This window comes from Mirounga leonina, unplaced genomic scaffold, assembly GCF_011800145.1.
Source record: "Mirounga leonina isolate KUSES-001 unplaced genomic scaffold, KU_Mleo_1.0 Mir_126, whole genome shotgun sequence".
NCBI classification, from domain to species: domain Eukaryota; kingdom Metazoa; phylum Chordata; class Mammalia; order Carnivora; family Phocidae; genus Mirounga; species Mirounga leonina.
In genome coordinates this window covers 12,197,434-12,214,090 of record NW_023270314.1, presented here as the reverse complement: position 1 = coordinate 12,214,090, position 16,657 = coordinate 12,197,434, and the positions used below count along the sequence as shown (strand labels likewise).

Genomic DNA, 16,657 nt, shown 5'->3' with positions numbered 1-16,657 from the left:
TAAGCATCTGCCTTCAGCTAGGTCATGATCCCAGGGTCCTGGGATCAAGCCCCATGTGGGGCTTCCCTGCTCAGCGGGGAGTCTGCTTCTCCCTCTCCCTCTGCCCCTCTCCCGGCTCACACGCTCTCTCTCTCAAATAAATAAATAAAATCTTAAAAAAAAAAAAAAAAAAACAATTCCTACAGACTGCTCTGAAATTTGCCTTTGAAATTTCCATTAAAAAAGGGTTTTCTAAGGAAACAGAAATTGCAGAAATATGTAACATTCAATCAACCTAAATTGTGAGATACCTAGAAAGCACTTACATACAGAAAACTTAGGATAATTATAATTCATGCTTATCTATTCTTTAACTTGGTTAAGTTTTCAATTTCTAGTATTCTTTACAGGAGTGAAATTAATCATACTTTTTATTAATCTTCCAAGTTCATCAAAGTTCACCAGAATTTATTTCAAGAATAAAGTTAAGCTGAAGTAAGCAAAAGTTAGTTTTCAATTACTTCCCAATCCCTACTTTTCCTTGCATTTTGCTCTCTCTTGGAATCTCTTCTTTCATCAAAACTTTGTTTCATAAAAGAGCTGATGTTTTGTACGAAGGGTAGTTGCATTTTAGTCTTTTCTCTAATAATTTAAGTTCCCTCGTTAAGTTCCCTCCATTTTCGGAACAGAAAGTGCTTTTTGTTGCCCGGTAGTCTCACCATAAACCTACCTATGAGTAACCCTTTAAAGTGCCCGAGTCGTGCATTTAAATATGCAATTTTATTTTATCCATACAAATAGTTGATTTAGGTACAGAGTACCAAGTTGTTTGTGATCATGGATTTGTTAACTGAGTTTGGAAGGGTAATTTGGAAAGATTTCACCGAGGTTAAGACACCAGTGTATGAAATACTTGTCAAGAGAAAAACCCGTTCAAGAATGAAAAGGACCGTGCCCAATTTGGCCCCCACCCATGATTACCCTCAGCTATAGAAGGTCCCTGGCCTGGTTTCCTTCGTGCGAGATCTAGGTGTGTGGAAACTGCACGCTCTGTTACTTGCCCAGCCACTTTCCCCAGCACAAAGGAATACGCGAGCACCAACTGTTGGGTGGCGTTGGTGACTGAATTAGTTTGCATTAAAGGCACCTTTTAAGTTTCGGAGGGTTTCTAAACCCTTCGCCTCACTGTAACCCGCTGAGGTCAGGGAAGTCGACACGCGCATCTGCCCTGAGCCAGGTGGCCCAGGCGAAGCTAAAGGGGCTCCAGAGGTGAGAGAGAAACACCGCCCAGAACTCGCAGCGAAGGGGGCCGCGTGTGTCCGGCCTGCGCTGCGGCGGCGCGGAAGGCCCCGCCCCTCGACTCCCCTCGCTCCGCCCCGCGGCCCCGCCCCTTCCCCGGCCGCGCACTCGCGCCCCGCCCGCGGACGGAAGCGAGAGCGAGGCTGAACGCCTGACGTCAAGGCGACACCGCCAAACCTCGCCCAGAGTCAGGCGTGTAAACCAGCCGGAGCGGCGGCGGTGGCAGCGGCAGCGGCAGGACCGCCGTGGCGCCGGGAGCAGCGACCCGGAGGGAGCGCGAGGCGCGGGGCGACGCGGGCTGCGGGGACCCGGTGACAGCGTGAGAGGTTCGCAGAGTGCGTGCGTGGCCGCTGAGGGGAGCGGCGGCGGCGGCCGCGCGGGGCGGGGGCCGGGCGCCGGCTGAGGGGAGCGGGTGGGGTGCGGCGCGGGCCGGGCGGGGCGCGCGCGGCGGTCAGGGACCCTGGCGGCGGCGACGGCGGCTTCACGGCGCGCTGCAGGTGGTGCGAGGGCCCGGCGCCCGGCCGGCGAGCGCGCTGCCTTCCGGGCCGGCGGGGACGAGCAGCCGCTGCCGCCGCCGCCTCCGCGGGGGAACAGCGCGCTTTGCGGAAGGGGTCAAATGTCTGAAATATGGCGGAGGAAGTGAGAGCCCGAGGACCCCCCCACACACACACACCCGCTCGCTCCCTCCTGTCCGCGGCCGCCGCAGCCTCTCTGGCTGCCCGCCGTCCCCCGCCGGCTCCCCGGAGCACTCGTCCCCCGCCCCGGAGCCCCCTCGCTGGCCACCTCGGTGCCCTCCTGGGTGTGGGTGGAAGTTAGAACGGAAACCAGAAAGTTGTCTTTTGAGAAGACGCAGCTTCCCCCAGCCCCGAGCCAGGACGAGGAGCGTTCGGGGGAAACCACTCCCCGGCGCCCTGCAGGCTCCAGCCTGACAGGGAAAAAGTTTGCCTGAAACGGGACTGGTTTGCTCCATTTGTTGCGGGAAGTGGCAGGAGGAAGGCAGGGGAGGGAGCCCCACCTAGTCTGGCAGGAACCACCGCGTAGGGAAAAACTGTTAAAGGGGCCTTTCCCTTCGTCAGCAGGAGGAAATCTCTTTTCTCTTACAGAGGGAGACAAAATCCAGGAAGTTTGTCGTCTTCTCTTTTTCGCCATCTCGATGTGTCTAATCCTAAAACTGTCAGCACCATGAGTTTTATTTAAAATTACCCCAATTAACCGGGCCATTTGGATTTTTCTTCTGAAAAGAACTGCTGACTTTTGGAGAAAAGATCATCCTTACGAGTTTAAGCACAGGATTTGCTTCCCCTTCGCTCCACCCCCCCCCCCCCATTAGTTTAGCAAAACATTTTTGCCCTGCAACTCTTGTTTGGAAGGAACGTAAGCAGTTCTGTATTACAGTAACGGGAAATTACATTTTTAACGGGGTAGAAAGTTGACACTAAATTAACATTGTGATTTTAGTATTTTAAGATTAATTCAGTCTAACTGGATTTTTGTTTTGCTGGTAGCATCTAATATATATCGAGTGCTTACAACTTAAAGCTTCTAACTCGCAAATTTATTTTTGACTCTTTTTTTGTAATTAGAATGCTGCTTAGACTTGCGCAACGAAACCTTATCTTAGCTAGAAACTAAAAAAGGGAGACGTTCATTTAATTTCAAACTCCGATCTCTCCTCAAAGCTGACTCTTGAATAGTATTTGAGTCATAATGGAGTCATGGGACTTTTTAAGGGCCGGAAGGGACTATTTAGGTCATCCAGTCCCACCCTCTCATGTTATGGAGGAGGAAACTGAGGCCTGGAAAAGATAAGATTAGTTAGTGGCCTTGCTGACTTTTAGGACAGTATGTAATAGAGAATCAGGAGAAAGAAATAGAGTATTTTTATAGTGAATTACATTTTTACAGGATAACAGTCATACACAAAATGTTAGTACCTTAGTCAAATAGTGTGGAAGAACCACATTCCCAGGTTTAGGAAAGGAAATTGATACTCAAGGAAGGTTAAGGACACAGAGCCCTGAATGATGGTCTTATTTGAGCCCTTCCTGCTTTTAAACTCTGCATGACAGTGTTTTCACTTGGATTTTCTTCTTTGGCATTCTCAATAAATTGTGAGGTTGCCTTATCTGAGGAAGCCACAAAGTAAATTTTTAGAACACCTGTAGCCATTTTAGTTTTAATGTGCCAGGTATCAGAATACAACTGAAGAACCCGATAATAAACTGGCTTAATTTAAAAATGTGATAGAGGGCATGAAAACAATTACTCTTGTCTTTTGCATTCTCCCCATAACACCCCCAGGCTTCACTCCATGAAAGTCATCTCTTTCTTTCTGTGACACCTATCACTTCTAACATTCTGTTACTGTTCTGTTATCATTATTCATACGATTTTTGTTACCTATTCCACTAAGTTGTAAAGTCCAAGGACAGGATGTCTTCTTTGTATGCCCCAAAGCACTGGCATGGTACATTGCACGTAGATAATACCAGTTTGTTAAATGTAAGCATAATGAGGGTAGGGACCATTGCATTCCCCATTGTATTCTTAGTTCCTAGAACCTTGCCTGTGCAGATAACAAGTGTTTAGCATTTAGACTTAAGAAATAACTGTAGTGAACATTTGAGAATATTTGAAGAGAACTTTGTCTTCCTTCAAAAGAAACATTTCTACATTGGCTTTGGAATCCTTTTTTTTTTTAAGATTTTATTTATTTACTTGACACACAGAGAGCGAGCTAGAGAGGGAACACAAGCAGGGGGAGAGGGAGAAGCAGGCTCCTGGCCAAGCAGGGAGCCCGATGCGGGGCTCGATCCCAGGATTCTGGGATCATGACCTGAGCCGAAGGCAGACACTTAACAACTGAGCCACCCAGGTAACATTACAAATTGATTTTCATTTTATCCTCAAAACAATCCTTATTAGAATTCCAATATAGAATTCCAATATTTTCTCTTAGCCATATAAAGGGGAAGAGAACCCCCATGGTATGGGGCCATCAAGTAAGGAGTATCTGTTGAGATGTAATAAAGAATTAATCATAAAACTTTGATCATGTACATAAATACCATATTAAGTGCATCTTCTAGTGTAATTCAAGACTAGTAGAAGGCCTATTGAGAGGTTGATAACATAGTAACTAACTATACATATTTTAAATATAAAGTCTAAGATTTGGATGAGAAATTGCTCATTTTCAATTTTGACTTTTGTAGTAGGTACTTGATGAATATTTGTTAAGGGAGTGAAATTAATCAGTGAAACTGGATCTGAATACAGAGAAAATTTGGCTGTTTTACACAGGTGTTATTTTTTTTCCCAAATGTGTAATTTTAAATAAGCGGTTTTATTATTGAATACCAAGATCTCACTGAAAGCGCACATGTCATTTTCCTAGACTTAAATAATGTGTTCCTGTGTATGTATTGATAAAGAGGGTGGGTATTGATCTGTACTGTGTAAATTTGACATGACCAGGAATAGTTTAGTATGTATGAACTAAATAGTCAAAAGTGCTTTTGTTGTTGTTGTGGTAGTGATGTCACATGTTCAGTCTATAGAAAAACTTTGATAAGATTGATCTTAAACTTTGTGGGACCACATAAGGCTGTGATTAAAATAAATGCCTTGATTATTTTTCCCCTCATCATTTTTGAGGACTCCATAGTCTTAGAGATTAGGCTGAAGTTTTTACTGTTAGCCTTTTCAAGTTGAATTTCTTATAGAAAAAGTTAAGAACAGACATTTTGGCTGATGCAATGATTCATTGTAACATTGGACAAATTTTTCAATAAACAGGAGTACTGTACCATGTGCTGAAACACTTGTGCTGAAAGCCTAATATTTTTCAGTGTTCTTAGATATTTTGCAATAGTATCCAAAGGTACTAATTACCATTTGAGGACTTAAGTCTTTAATTTATTAATTCTTTGGAAATCTCATGAAAACATTGGAAGCAGTAGCTACAAAGAATAGAATGAGTTTATCCATTTGCAGGAAGGACTAGCTTTCTATATATATAATCTGTTGTACTTTGAGCCTAGTTGAACACTGGATTCTAGTCATAGAATTCCTGTTTTAAAGAAGAAAGGTTATGCTGCCTTTAAAAAATTAAAACCACTTTTTAAAATGTTCCACAAACAAAAAGAAATACCACTATTCCATACTTCCTAACACTGGTGTGTTTATTCCTAGTGTTAGTCAAATTAGGGTATACAGCAACTGATTATTATTTCAGTAGCGATTTAGAAGGAATTTTTGCTCAGCATTAATAGAGGATCAAGATTTTAAACTGTTTCCAAAGAGCCTTAAAACTTAGAAAGAAATGAATATTTAGGGAAATGTACCATGTTTTAAATAATATTTAAATTACTTATCAAAAGAAAAAATACCTGCAACATGAACTGAAGAAATTCCATCTGGTTTTTATTATACAGAACAATATTCTGGAATATAACTATGATTAAAGTTTATTGTATTTGAGGTACTTGAGTACTAGAAATACGTTCACTTTTAGGGGTGCCTGGGTGGCTCAGTCATTAAACATCTGCCTTCAGCTCAGGTCATGATCCCAGGGTCCTGGGATCAAGCCCCGCATCGGGCTCCCCGCTCGGCGGGAAGCCTGCTTCTCCCTCTCCTACTCCCCTTGCTTGTGTTCCCTCTCTCGCTGTGTCTGTCAAATAAATAAATAAAATCTTAAAAAATATATATATGTTCACTTTTATTTTTTTATTTATTTTTTTTTAAAGATTTTATTTATTTATTTGAGAGAGAGAGAATGAAAGAGAGCATGAGAGGGAGGAGGGTCAGAGGGAGAAGCAGACTCCCCGCTGAGCAGGGAGCCCGATGCGGGACTCAATCCCGGGACTCCAGGATCGTGACCTGAGCCGAAGGCAGTCGCTTAACCAACTGAGCCACCCAGGCGCCCCTATATATGTTCACTTTTAAATTAAGAATCCCAGTCTCTCTAGCCATAGAGAGAAATTATCTAGTGTTCTGATTTTGGATTTTACATTGAGTTGGTTTCTAAAGCTTACTCTCGTAGTTATGCTATTTTATAATTTTGTAGTTAAGTTCCTTTATATACTTTATATATTTTATACATACAACCAGTGAGACCTTTTAAATTTAAACCATTCTGATCTCATGAGATAATTTGCTAGGTAGTCTTTTCCAGTGGTGAGGAATTAAGTGTTTTTAACTGTTGTGCAAGTAGACTCAATAAAGATGTTAAAGGAAGAGAGCATTTATTTAAATCAGTTATAAATCATTTTGATTGCATTAAATTATTGACTTCTTGGAATCACATCATCACATTATAGATCTTGCTGAATTTTTCAGTATTGCTTTGAAAATTTATTTCAGTAAATACGTACTTTTAATAAAATGGATTTTTTTTTCTTATATTCAAAATTTAGCATTTCATTGAATAACTTTATTTTGAAAATATACAGTGAACTGATTGCCCCAATAGTGGATTACCTCTACCTGTTGCTTTCCTCTTTGCCTTGTGGAAAAGAAAAAAGATCAAAGAAAATCTGTTTTGTCCATTTAATAGTAGTTTTTGGCAAAAGCTTCTGGAAAGGAAATGGAAAATGTTACGTAAAATAAAATTCTAATTATCTGTGTCTTCTAAAATTTATATTTTAAAGTTTATACATTGGAATATATTTTTCCAAGTCACTTTATTCTAAAAAAAATTAGGAGACTTTCTGAAAGTTCTCAGTTAATGGGACTGAGGATTTCAGTAAAATAAAAACTAAATAGGGGCGCCTGGTTGGCTCAGTCATTAAGCGTCTGCCTTCAGTTCGGTCGTGATCCCAGGGTCCTGGGATCGAGCCCTGCATCGGGCTCCCTGCTCCATGGGAAGCCTGCTTCTCCCTCTCCCATTCCCCCTGCTTGTGTTCCCTCTCTCACTGTGTCTCTCTCTGTCAAATAAATAAACAAAATATTAAAAAATAATAATAAAATAAAAAATAAATAAATAAAAACTAAATATAAACTAATTAGTAGGTTCTGGATGTCAAAGTGGTATGCATATTGCATCCAGCTGTTGGCTTGTGTTTTAAGGTTACAGTGAGACTTACTATTACTACGTAATGCTAGCAAAGTTATAGCTGCTACCTAAGATTGATAAGTTATGGTTATGCTCCTTGATAACAAAACTCAGGAATCCCTGGGTAATCTTGAATTCTGTACTGTACAGATAATAAAGAAGGATAGGGATGAAGTATATAAATACGTGTGTTTTCTTCTTTTGAAATTGTGCAACTTGAGATACTGCATTGAGTTTGTATTGGTAAGACTGGCTGAGTTTTTAAATGTATGTCTTTTGAATTTTCTTACTAAAGTGTTTAGAACACAAAAATATAAAGGAAAAAATTAATGTCATATATAATCACACCAGTACAATGAATTTTTAGGCAAAATTCGTACCTCCTTTTCTGAACCTTTCCTACCTCCTTGGTTCCTCAGTGGGAACAGTGGCATACACTTAGAGTTCTTGAGGATTAAGTGGAGTATTATCTATAAATGATTATAAAAGAGTATACTAATGTAGTATTAGTTATTGTTCTATAAAACTTATTTCTCTGTAGCATCGCTTCTCCCAATTGAAGTTATTTATATTAAGGCGTGAATAAGGACTAAGAAAGAATAATTGTGATTGTGAATAGCTTAACAGATTGTCTAGCCCAGGGGTTTTCAAAATACACTCCAAGGAATCCTGGGGATTGCCTGGACACTTTCAGGAATCTGCAAATACAAAACTATTTTTACAATAATACTGAGATGTTCTTTGCCTTTTTCACTGCGTGGACATTTGTACTAATGGTAACAAAAGCGATGGTGAGTAAAACTTTCAGCATCTTAGAACAAATCAAGTCAGAGCACCACGCTGTATCATTGTATTCTTCACTGCCATGCATTAAAAAACAAAAAACTTTCACCTAAATGCACTTGTTGAAGTTAAAAAAAAAAAAATTTTTTTTTATCAAATCTTGGCTCTTACACATATTATTTCAATATAGTATGACAAAATGGAAAGTATGCTTCAAACACTATTTTGCTGTCCTATTGAGGGTAAAATGGTTGTCTTATAGGAAAAGCATTTGTGTAATTATTGCAGTTGCAAGCTCAACCAGCCACTTTCTTCATGAATACTTTTTTTTTACTTGAATGCCTGAAAAACTATTCAGAGTTATTCAGACTTGGGTATTAAGCTGACATTTTCTTGAAAATAAACAAAATGAGCCTGTTTCTTTTTAGGAAAAGATCAACACTATTTATGGTCAGTGATAAAGTTCTAGTTTTCAAATGAAAATTAGATTTTTGGAAAATTTGTATCAGCCACTGTGCTCTTGACAGCTTCCCAATATTTAGAAAATTTTTCTGATGATACTGGTGATGTTAATGAACATAGTTTTTTAAAAATAATATATAATGTGTCAATATTTGAAGATCTGCATAACTCTTTGTACAAGTATTTTCCAAGTGACCAAGTGCATGATGTTACAAAATCAGGCATGCATAAGAAATCCTTCCTAAGTTCTAGCTAGACCTATGGATTTTAATGTTAAAACAGACCTAAAGTTTATTGGTAAGGTTTTCCATTCCAGTATATTGCAACCAGTTGTTAAGTTTTGGTGTAGTATCAAAGGAGAATATCCACATTTATCTGAAAAGGCTACTAAAATATCCCCAGCTGTGTGCTTATAATTCACTTTTTTGTATACTAGTTTTTCCATGCTTTGCTCTCAATGTATAACGTCTTTGATTTATTTGATTTTTGTTGGAGGGGAAGATAAGAATAGGAACCAGAGATATATGTGAAGCAGTATTTTCATGCACTTCATCTTGAAGTCTCTTACTAATACATAGTCATTTTAGGTTGACTTTTAAGATGTATTTATTTTAGAGAGAGTGTGGGCGAGCAAGAGTGGGAGGGGCAGAGGGAGAAGAGAGAGAATCTCAAGCAGACTCGGTGCTGAGCATTGAGCCCTACACAGGGCTCAGTTTCACGACCAGGAGATCATAACCTGAGCCAAAACCAGGAGTCGGAGGCCTAACCGACTGGGCCACCAAGGCACCCCCTAGATTGACTATTTTAATAGTCGTCTCCTTGAGCATTCCATTCACCTTTTGATCATTGTAATAAATTAGGTGATTGTTATTTTTTAAGCCTATTTCTTGGTTTTAATACTTGTACATCTGATAACTCATTCAGATAGATTGCATGTGTGCCCAAATTTTGACATAACCTTAAAAAAGTTTTTAATTGTTGACTTTCATGAGTTTAGGATATTTTGTAGCTTTCCTGTAGTAAAGCTATGGACTTTTTCCCATTTCAGGTTTAATAATGTCTCTTTGACCTGAGTATTTGCTGTGTTGTCTACCTTTAGTAGATATTTTTAAAACAAATTACAATGTTCTTTACCTTTTGGGAGAAAGCGGTTTCTTGTTCATGCTTGTTCGAGAACAACCATAGCAATCCTTGTTAACAACTATTTTTATAAACCTTTTGTCATAGGATAGTTCCAAATTTTAAAGGATTTTTAGGCTAACCATTCAGTTCAAGTAATAAGTTTCAGATTATGAAAAAAGATAGGTAAATTGTAGATTATACTGTACTTTCTTGGAAATTTAGTGCCAGTTATTCCCCTAGAGGTAATAAAATGAGTGTGTTTCGTGAAGAAAGTAGTGAGTCTGAGTTCTACTGGTTGAAAGAACAGCATTGACAGAAGAGGCAGAGGAGTGGAGTGGTTAAGAGGAGTAAGTGTAAAAATGCTAACTTTGGGGTAGCTTTGAGGAATAAGCATTATGGAACTCCTGCCTACGTGAGCTAATCCCACAGTGAGGGAGGGAATTTAATAGGAAACTTGAGTTCTCTCTATATTAAACAATTACCTGGTCAGCTGTTCTGCCTGTTCTGAATTAGGGAACAGACGGAGATCATATTTTATGTTCAGGACATCCAAATTAGTCACAAGGTTGCCACTGGCTATTGCTTATTCAGCTTTAGTTGCTAGCTGAAAAAATTGTAACTTCCTCTATTTTAGATTTTTTACATTTAAGCTTTCTTTCTTCCAAGAGTCCTGTCACCTTACTTCATCATCCTTCAATAAAGAGCAGACAGGATGTGCAAGCTTTTAAGGACAGAAGAGCATTCATAACATTTTTCTATTGTTTACATGAAAGTGATGATGGTAATAATAGGCAGTAGAGAGGTGGGAGGGGCAGGAAGTCGAGCAGAAAAGAATAAGGATGATGATTAAGAAGTTCTCTTTCTAATGAGCAAACCTGTTACTGCACTCACTTTAGAGTTCAGGTTAACAGGAATGATAAACACTTGGAAAAGCAGTTGTGATGCTTTAGTGATTGATAAATCTTGTTTCCCAAGAAATGGTCCTGGGTAGAAGATAAATTGGTATTATCTATTGTGAGATTATGGGGTTAAAGTAAAAGTTTTCATCACTAAGCAGTGTAACTCGAGAGTACATTTACTTTTACTGCCCAACAGACTCTTACGCACTTTTCTCTGAACCTTCAGTGCTTAAATTGGACACTTATTTTCCTGGTAAATTTTAGCTGATTCCTTTGAGCATGAGGGGTAAATTTGAGAAATGATGTGCTAGTTTTCAGTAGTTGCTAGACCTTGGATTCCACTCTATTAAGTATCATGGCTTAGTGACGATAACTTTGAACTGGCTTCAGGCTTCAGTTCTCTCTCTGGCACTGGCTGTAAAACCTCTAACAAGTTAATGTCTCTCTCTCTCTCTCTCTCTCTCAGGACTTATCTTTACATAAGCCAGTTTGATGAAATGGCTGTTTAGGTCTTTTTGAACTCTGAAATCCTATGTTTCTGTGATATTTACCTTGTTTAAGCCAGTCATCTCTTGTTTGGACTCCTTCAGGACCTTCCTAACTCGTTTCCATTCTTGTCCTCCTTTACTTCAGTCTCCACCTAGATTTTAAAAATCATCTTTTAAAAATGTAAATCAGATCATATAATACCCTCCAGTCCAAGCTACCCTCCAGCCCACCCCATTGGCTTAAAATAAAAGCCAGATCCAGTTCTTGCTTACTTCACAACTTTATCTCTCCATTGTTCACTAAGCTCTACCCATATTGGACTTCTTCTGAGCTTAACCCAACAAGCCCTTTACCATCATTTTTTTTTTATTTTGTTTATTTATTTATTTGATAGAGAGTACCAGTGGGGTGAGGCACAGAGGGAAAAGCAGACTCCCTGCTGAGCAGAGAGACTGATGTGGGCCTGGTCCCAGAACCCCAGGATCATGACCTGTGCCGAAGACAGACGCTTAACCGATTTAGCCACTCAGGCACCCGCCTTTACCATCTTTTGAGATTGGGTGTTTACAACTACTCTCTAGCACGATCTTTCCCCAGCTGTCTGCAGTTCTGCCTAAGTATCATTAGATCTCTGGCTCAGATGTACATTTACAGGGAAGTTTCTCCTGATCACCTTATATAAAGGAGCAGCCCCTTTATTATCTTCATAATTCTTACCACAATCAATAATTACATTTATCCATTTATTCTCTCTTGCCCTCTAAACTGTTTGTTTCAAGAGAGCAGGAATACAGTGTCACTTTGCCACCACAATCTCAAATGCTTAGCCCAATAACTGGCACATAGTGCCCAACATTTTTTATTTTAATGAAAAGAATACATAAGGTCTTCAATGATTTCTTTATCAGTTCCCATCATAGGCTACTTAACACTAATTTTTTAACGTGTTTTATCTATTTCCAACTATAATTCCTCATTATTTAGAGCTTTTGTCTCTGGAGGACTCATTCATCTGACTGCATGTTTTTGAGAGCTAATTACTCTCAGTTACTGTATGTTAGGATTAAATTGAGTAATTATGCACAAAGGTTTTTAGCAAAGACATGAAAAGTTAGTATGAAATTTAAATAGCAGTTTAAAATAATAATTGATACCCAAATGAGTGATACAGGTGAGTGCTTATAGAGTCAAAGGAATAGTGAAAAGTCTTAGGCTCTAGTAGTCAAAGAAGAAATTATAAATGAGGTGGGATCTGTACATGATATCAAGAGTATGTAAGTTTTAGACTAATAGTGAATCAGGGTGGGCAACTACAAAAATTAGAAAATGCAAAGTATGTTCAAAGGAGTGTTTTGCTACGGTAGATGTTTATGAAATGGATTATAGGTCCCCTTAAAATTCTTGGTCTCGGGTACTTTGGAATTCAGAATTTTGTGGAAAGATTTGTTTTGAATTTTAGTAAGTAATCAATATTTCTAAAGTGAAACATGGGTAGTCACTAAATGGGATGAATAAAAACTATAAATAGCCTCATGATAGTGCTTAAGTGAAGTTTTGCTGTGTAAAAAAATTATACTATGAGAAATGGATCTGAAATTGTTGGAAAGGCTTTACTCTTTATTACTTTGTGTCTTTGGGGAGGACATCAGGGTCTGAAAATGTTACTTTGAAGCAATTAGTTTAAAAATAGTCTCTGCCAAGGAATTCTTTTTGACACAGATTAAGGATGGAATGCACTGTTTAGGCTGATGAGTCTATAGGGAAAACCACCTAATTCCTAGGAGTCCAGTTAAATGTTTGGAAATAGTGAAGATTCATCTGTGTGTATTGGTGCCTGGAACATAATAAATGGTTTTTTTAAATGTTTAATGATTCAGAGTTCATATTTTAGCCACAATTTCTTAATAGATTTTTTAAGTCTTTTAAGATATGTGGTTTGTCTTCCAGTTCATAAGGTTTCTAAGAATTACATAACACATTTCATTGTAAGTTAGAGTACAATAGAAGATCAGGATAGGAATATTATAGGACTAAGATAATCTCTAAAAATTCTTGATGGAATCACTTATTTTTGACATGGAAGGAAATATCTGAAGATGCTTCTTTGAAACTCAGAATTGATTACAGAAAGTGCCTGCCCACTTTTGTGGTTTCCCCATATGCTGTCCTTATTCTGATAGCCTAATTAACACCCAAACTTTGGTTCTTGTTGCTTTTAATCCATTCGTTTGGTACATACTAATTTCCAAGAATGCCAACATGTATATGCTATTTTTTGGATAGTGACTTCTATTTTATAGAATTGCCAAGACAGGCAAGTTCTGAAGTGACTTTTTTTTAAAAAAGTACTTACCTACTACTTATGCAAGTTAAGTGGAGTAATGTATGAGAAAGCCAAACACAAGCATTATTTGGGGCTTTGAAGTGTAGCATGCATTTTATTTTTCTGAATGGCCTTTATTTTATTCGGTCACTGAGCGTCTTTGAACAAACTGAACATGGTAAAGTGTAAAAGGAAGAACTTAAATTAGTCAAAAATAACTTCATAAGACAGTTGTATAAGCCAGTGTCAGCATTAAGCAGCTAGCATAAACTGCTGCTTAGATTGAGATACTAAAATTACCAGAGAAAATTATGGGAAGTACCTCTGCTTCCACTGTTTTTTTGTTAGTTGGTTAATTTTTCTCCTCTGAACTTTTGGCAGGTTTACTAGGGAATTTTCCATTAGGAATGTCCTGGCCTTGAAATTTCATTTAGAATTTAATTTAGTCATGCAAATTATGAACCCACAATCTAAGTCATGGCATTCTTATTATGGTTTCAAATGCATTTGGGGCAATCATATTAAGCTTTGTCATTTAATCCTAGTTAGGAGGTTAACAGTAAAATGAAATAAAATATTTTTTGTAGTCATTTATTCCTTCTGTCATGGAAGACACTAATTCTGTTTATTTCTGAATTCAGCCTTATGTTGATACAGATTGTAAAATTATGTTTTAAAGAATGTCCCCCCCCATCCTTGTGGAAGGCAGTGTTTTGTAAAATCTGAGTATTTATATTAAAAGAAATATTTGTGGTGGTCTTCCATTTATGAAAACAGGTGTGGTTTATTCTGGAATTTTTACCCATAAATTCTAATTTACCTGCTAGCACTATAAGTGCCTCACTTCTGATGTCTTTTACTTTTGCCCTAACAGGTCATAAACTGTACTTCATAGAGTATTTGCTTGAAATATATAAAAGCAGATATTTTCCCTAAGAGGGATATTTCTGGTTAATATAGTTATCTCATTCTGCAGCCTATTCAGAAAACATTATTGAGCACCTTTGGTGTTAGTGTTAAATTCTGGAATGATAAATCAGCAAACTTGGAGAAGATAGGCTTCAGCTTGCCAACAGAAAAATACATGGTTAGCATTCTTACCCCCAGTAACAGTCATCCCTTTGAAGTGGTTGTATCGCTTTCTGTGACTTGTGGAAGACATTCAGAGCAGGTTATTTAAATTACTGAAGAATCTGATTTCTGCAGACCTGAGGAACAACAGAGACTTTCTCTTTCTTTACTAAATTGGGGGACGGTTATTTGAAGGCAAAATGATGAATATGATGGTCAGGGGTGAACCCTGACCTTTCTTTGCTAGGAATATAGGTCTTAGGGTCTTTAGGAGGAACAGGGAGGTGTTATCAGAGTCTTCCAGAGGTATTTTTAAAAACTTAATGTGCACACACACACACACACAAACACATACAATCCCTACTATGATGAGAAATGTTACTGATGACCACTGCTGTGATACCACTTATCTCTCCTAGACTTCTGTGTCTTGAGATTTAAATTGATCTGACTTTTGAGACCTTCCTTCCCACCATTCCCAGGAGTGATTTTGTCACCTCTTCAGATATCCCATGCATGGCTCCTTAACTTCCTGTCATGCTAGGGTGTGGCCCATACGGACCAGACTGTATCTACCAGAAACATAATATCTGCCTCAAAATGTCTTATATAGATGTATGGATGTGTGTGTTCACATTTATTTTTGGAGAGACTTACCCGTGTCTGAAAAGACATGTCTAAGTGAATCTTGGTTAACAACCTTGCTTTGTAGAAAGTAAAAATGCCAGGTACTAGCTTTCCTGGCCTCCCTTGCAGCTAGGGCACGAGTACTTGAGGTTGGTCCAGCACACAAAGGAATTTTCTAAAATCTAAAGGGAAACTTTGCAGAGCTCCAGTAGCATGAATCCTTCAATGTGAAACTGTTTACTTTATTAACTACTTCCAGAATCAAAGTGGGCAAATTTAATAGATTTAGCTTCTAATGTAAAAGTACTTTACCCAACATGCCCTTCTTTACAAGTTTTTTTTTTTAAGGTTTTATTTATTTGACACAGAGCGAGACAGCAAGAGAGGGAACACAAGCAGGGGGAGTGGGAGAGGGAGAAGCAGACTCCCAGCCAAGCAGGGAGCCCAATGTGGGGCTCACTCCCAGGACCCTGGGATCATGACCTGAGCCGAAGGCAGACACTTAATGCCTGAGCCACCCAGGTGCCCCCCTTCTTTACAGTTTTATATATAAAGCTTGATGGAGTTTTAGGGCATGTTGGGGACTTACCTTCTTGCCATAGGTTCCCCTCATAACACTGTTTAGTCATCCTCAGGAATAGTTTTAAACAACTGAATCTGTTGACTAAGTGAATAATCAATGAATATGGAGTGAATGAGTGAATATTATAAAAATGAGCAACATCAACTGTGCTGGAATCCAAAGCATTGTTTTTTGGTAGATAGTCTTCAGCATTCAGGCAAACCATTCTCAGTGATTCCTTGGGGGGGGGGGGGCTTTGTATATTATTTTGCAGTTAATCATCTTTGTAAAACTATCAGACAACACTGCTAGTTATTTAAGACTCAAAGTATTCTACGGTGAAAGTTTTTAAATGTTTTTAGAGTTAAAACCCTATTTCTCCTTCCCCTAAACCACAGTAGTCATTGATAATTGAGAACTATACTCTTTCCCTTTGGGACCAGAGTTGGTCTCAGAATCATTCTCAACACTGCACTCCAGGCAGCCATTTATATTTTGCATTGGTGTTTGAGCTAAAACCCATTTGCCACCTGTGAATAAATAGACAAGACTATCCTTATTTCTTCCAGGTTCTAGCCTTTAGGGTAGGTATCAGTAAGCTTTTTCTGTAAAGGGCCAAATAATAAATTTTTAGCCTTTGAGGACCATACAGTCTCTGTCACAACCATTCATCTCTACCAGAGCAACCATAAACAATATGCAGTTGCATGGCAGTGTTCCAACAAAACTTTAATTACAAAAAAACAGGCAGTAAATGGGATTCGGCCTGAGGTCTAGAGTTTCCCAGCCCCTCCTCTAGGGCAAGAAACTGGTTTTGATTCATTCAACAAATAATTGCCTTCTATATTCCAACTGTGTTAAGTGCTGGTTATGCAGCAATTAACTTTACACATATCTCTCACCATGAGATATTTAAGTCTTTTTTTTTTTAAGAGAAAGAGAGCAGGGGCCGGGGGGGGGGGGGGGGGCGCGGTGGCAAGGAAGAG

At 38.8% G+C, this 16,657-nt stretch overlaps 1 protein-coding gene across 1 annotated transcript in view; it reads left to right on the top strand.

Moving 5' to 3' along the window:
• The first annotated feature begins 1,447 nt into the window (after nucleotides 1-1,447).
• Nucleotides 1,448-16,657, top strand: part of RAP1B (RAP1B, member of RAS oncogene family) — a 46,941-nt gene continuing 31,731 nt past the window's right edge. The window contains exon 1 of the mRNA XM_035002192.1: nucleotides 1,448-1,604. The gene's annotated coding sequence lies outside the window, so the exon portion shown is untranslated. The remainder of the gene's footprint in view (nucleotides 1,605-16,657) is intronic.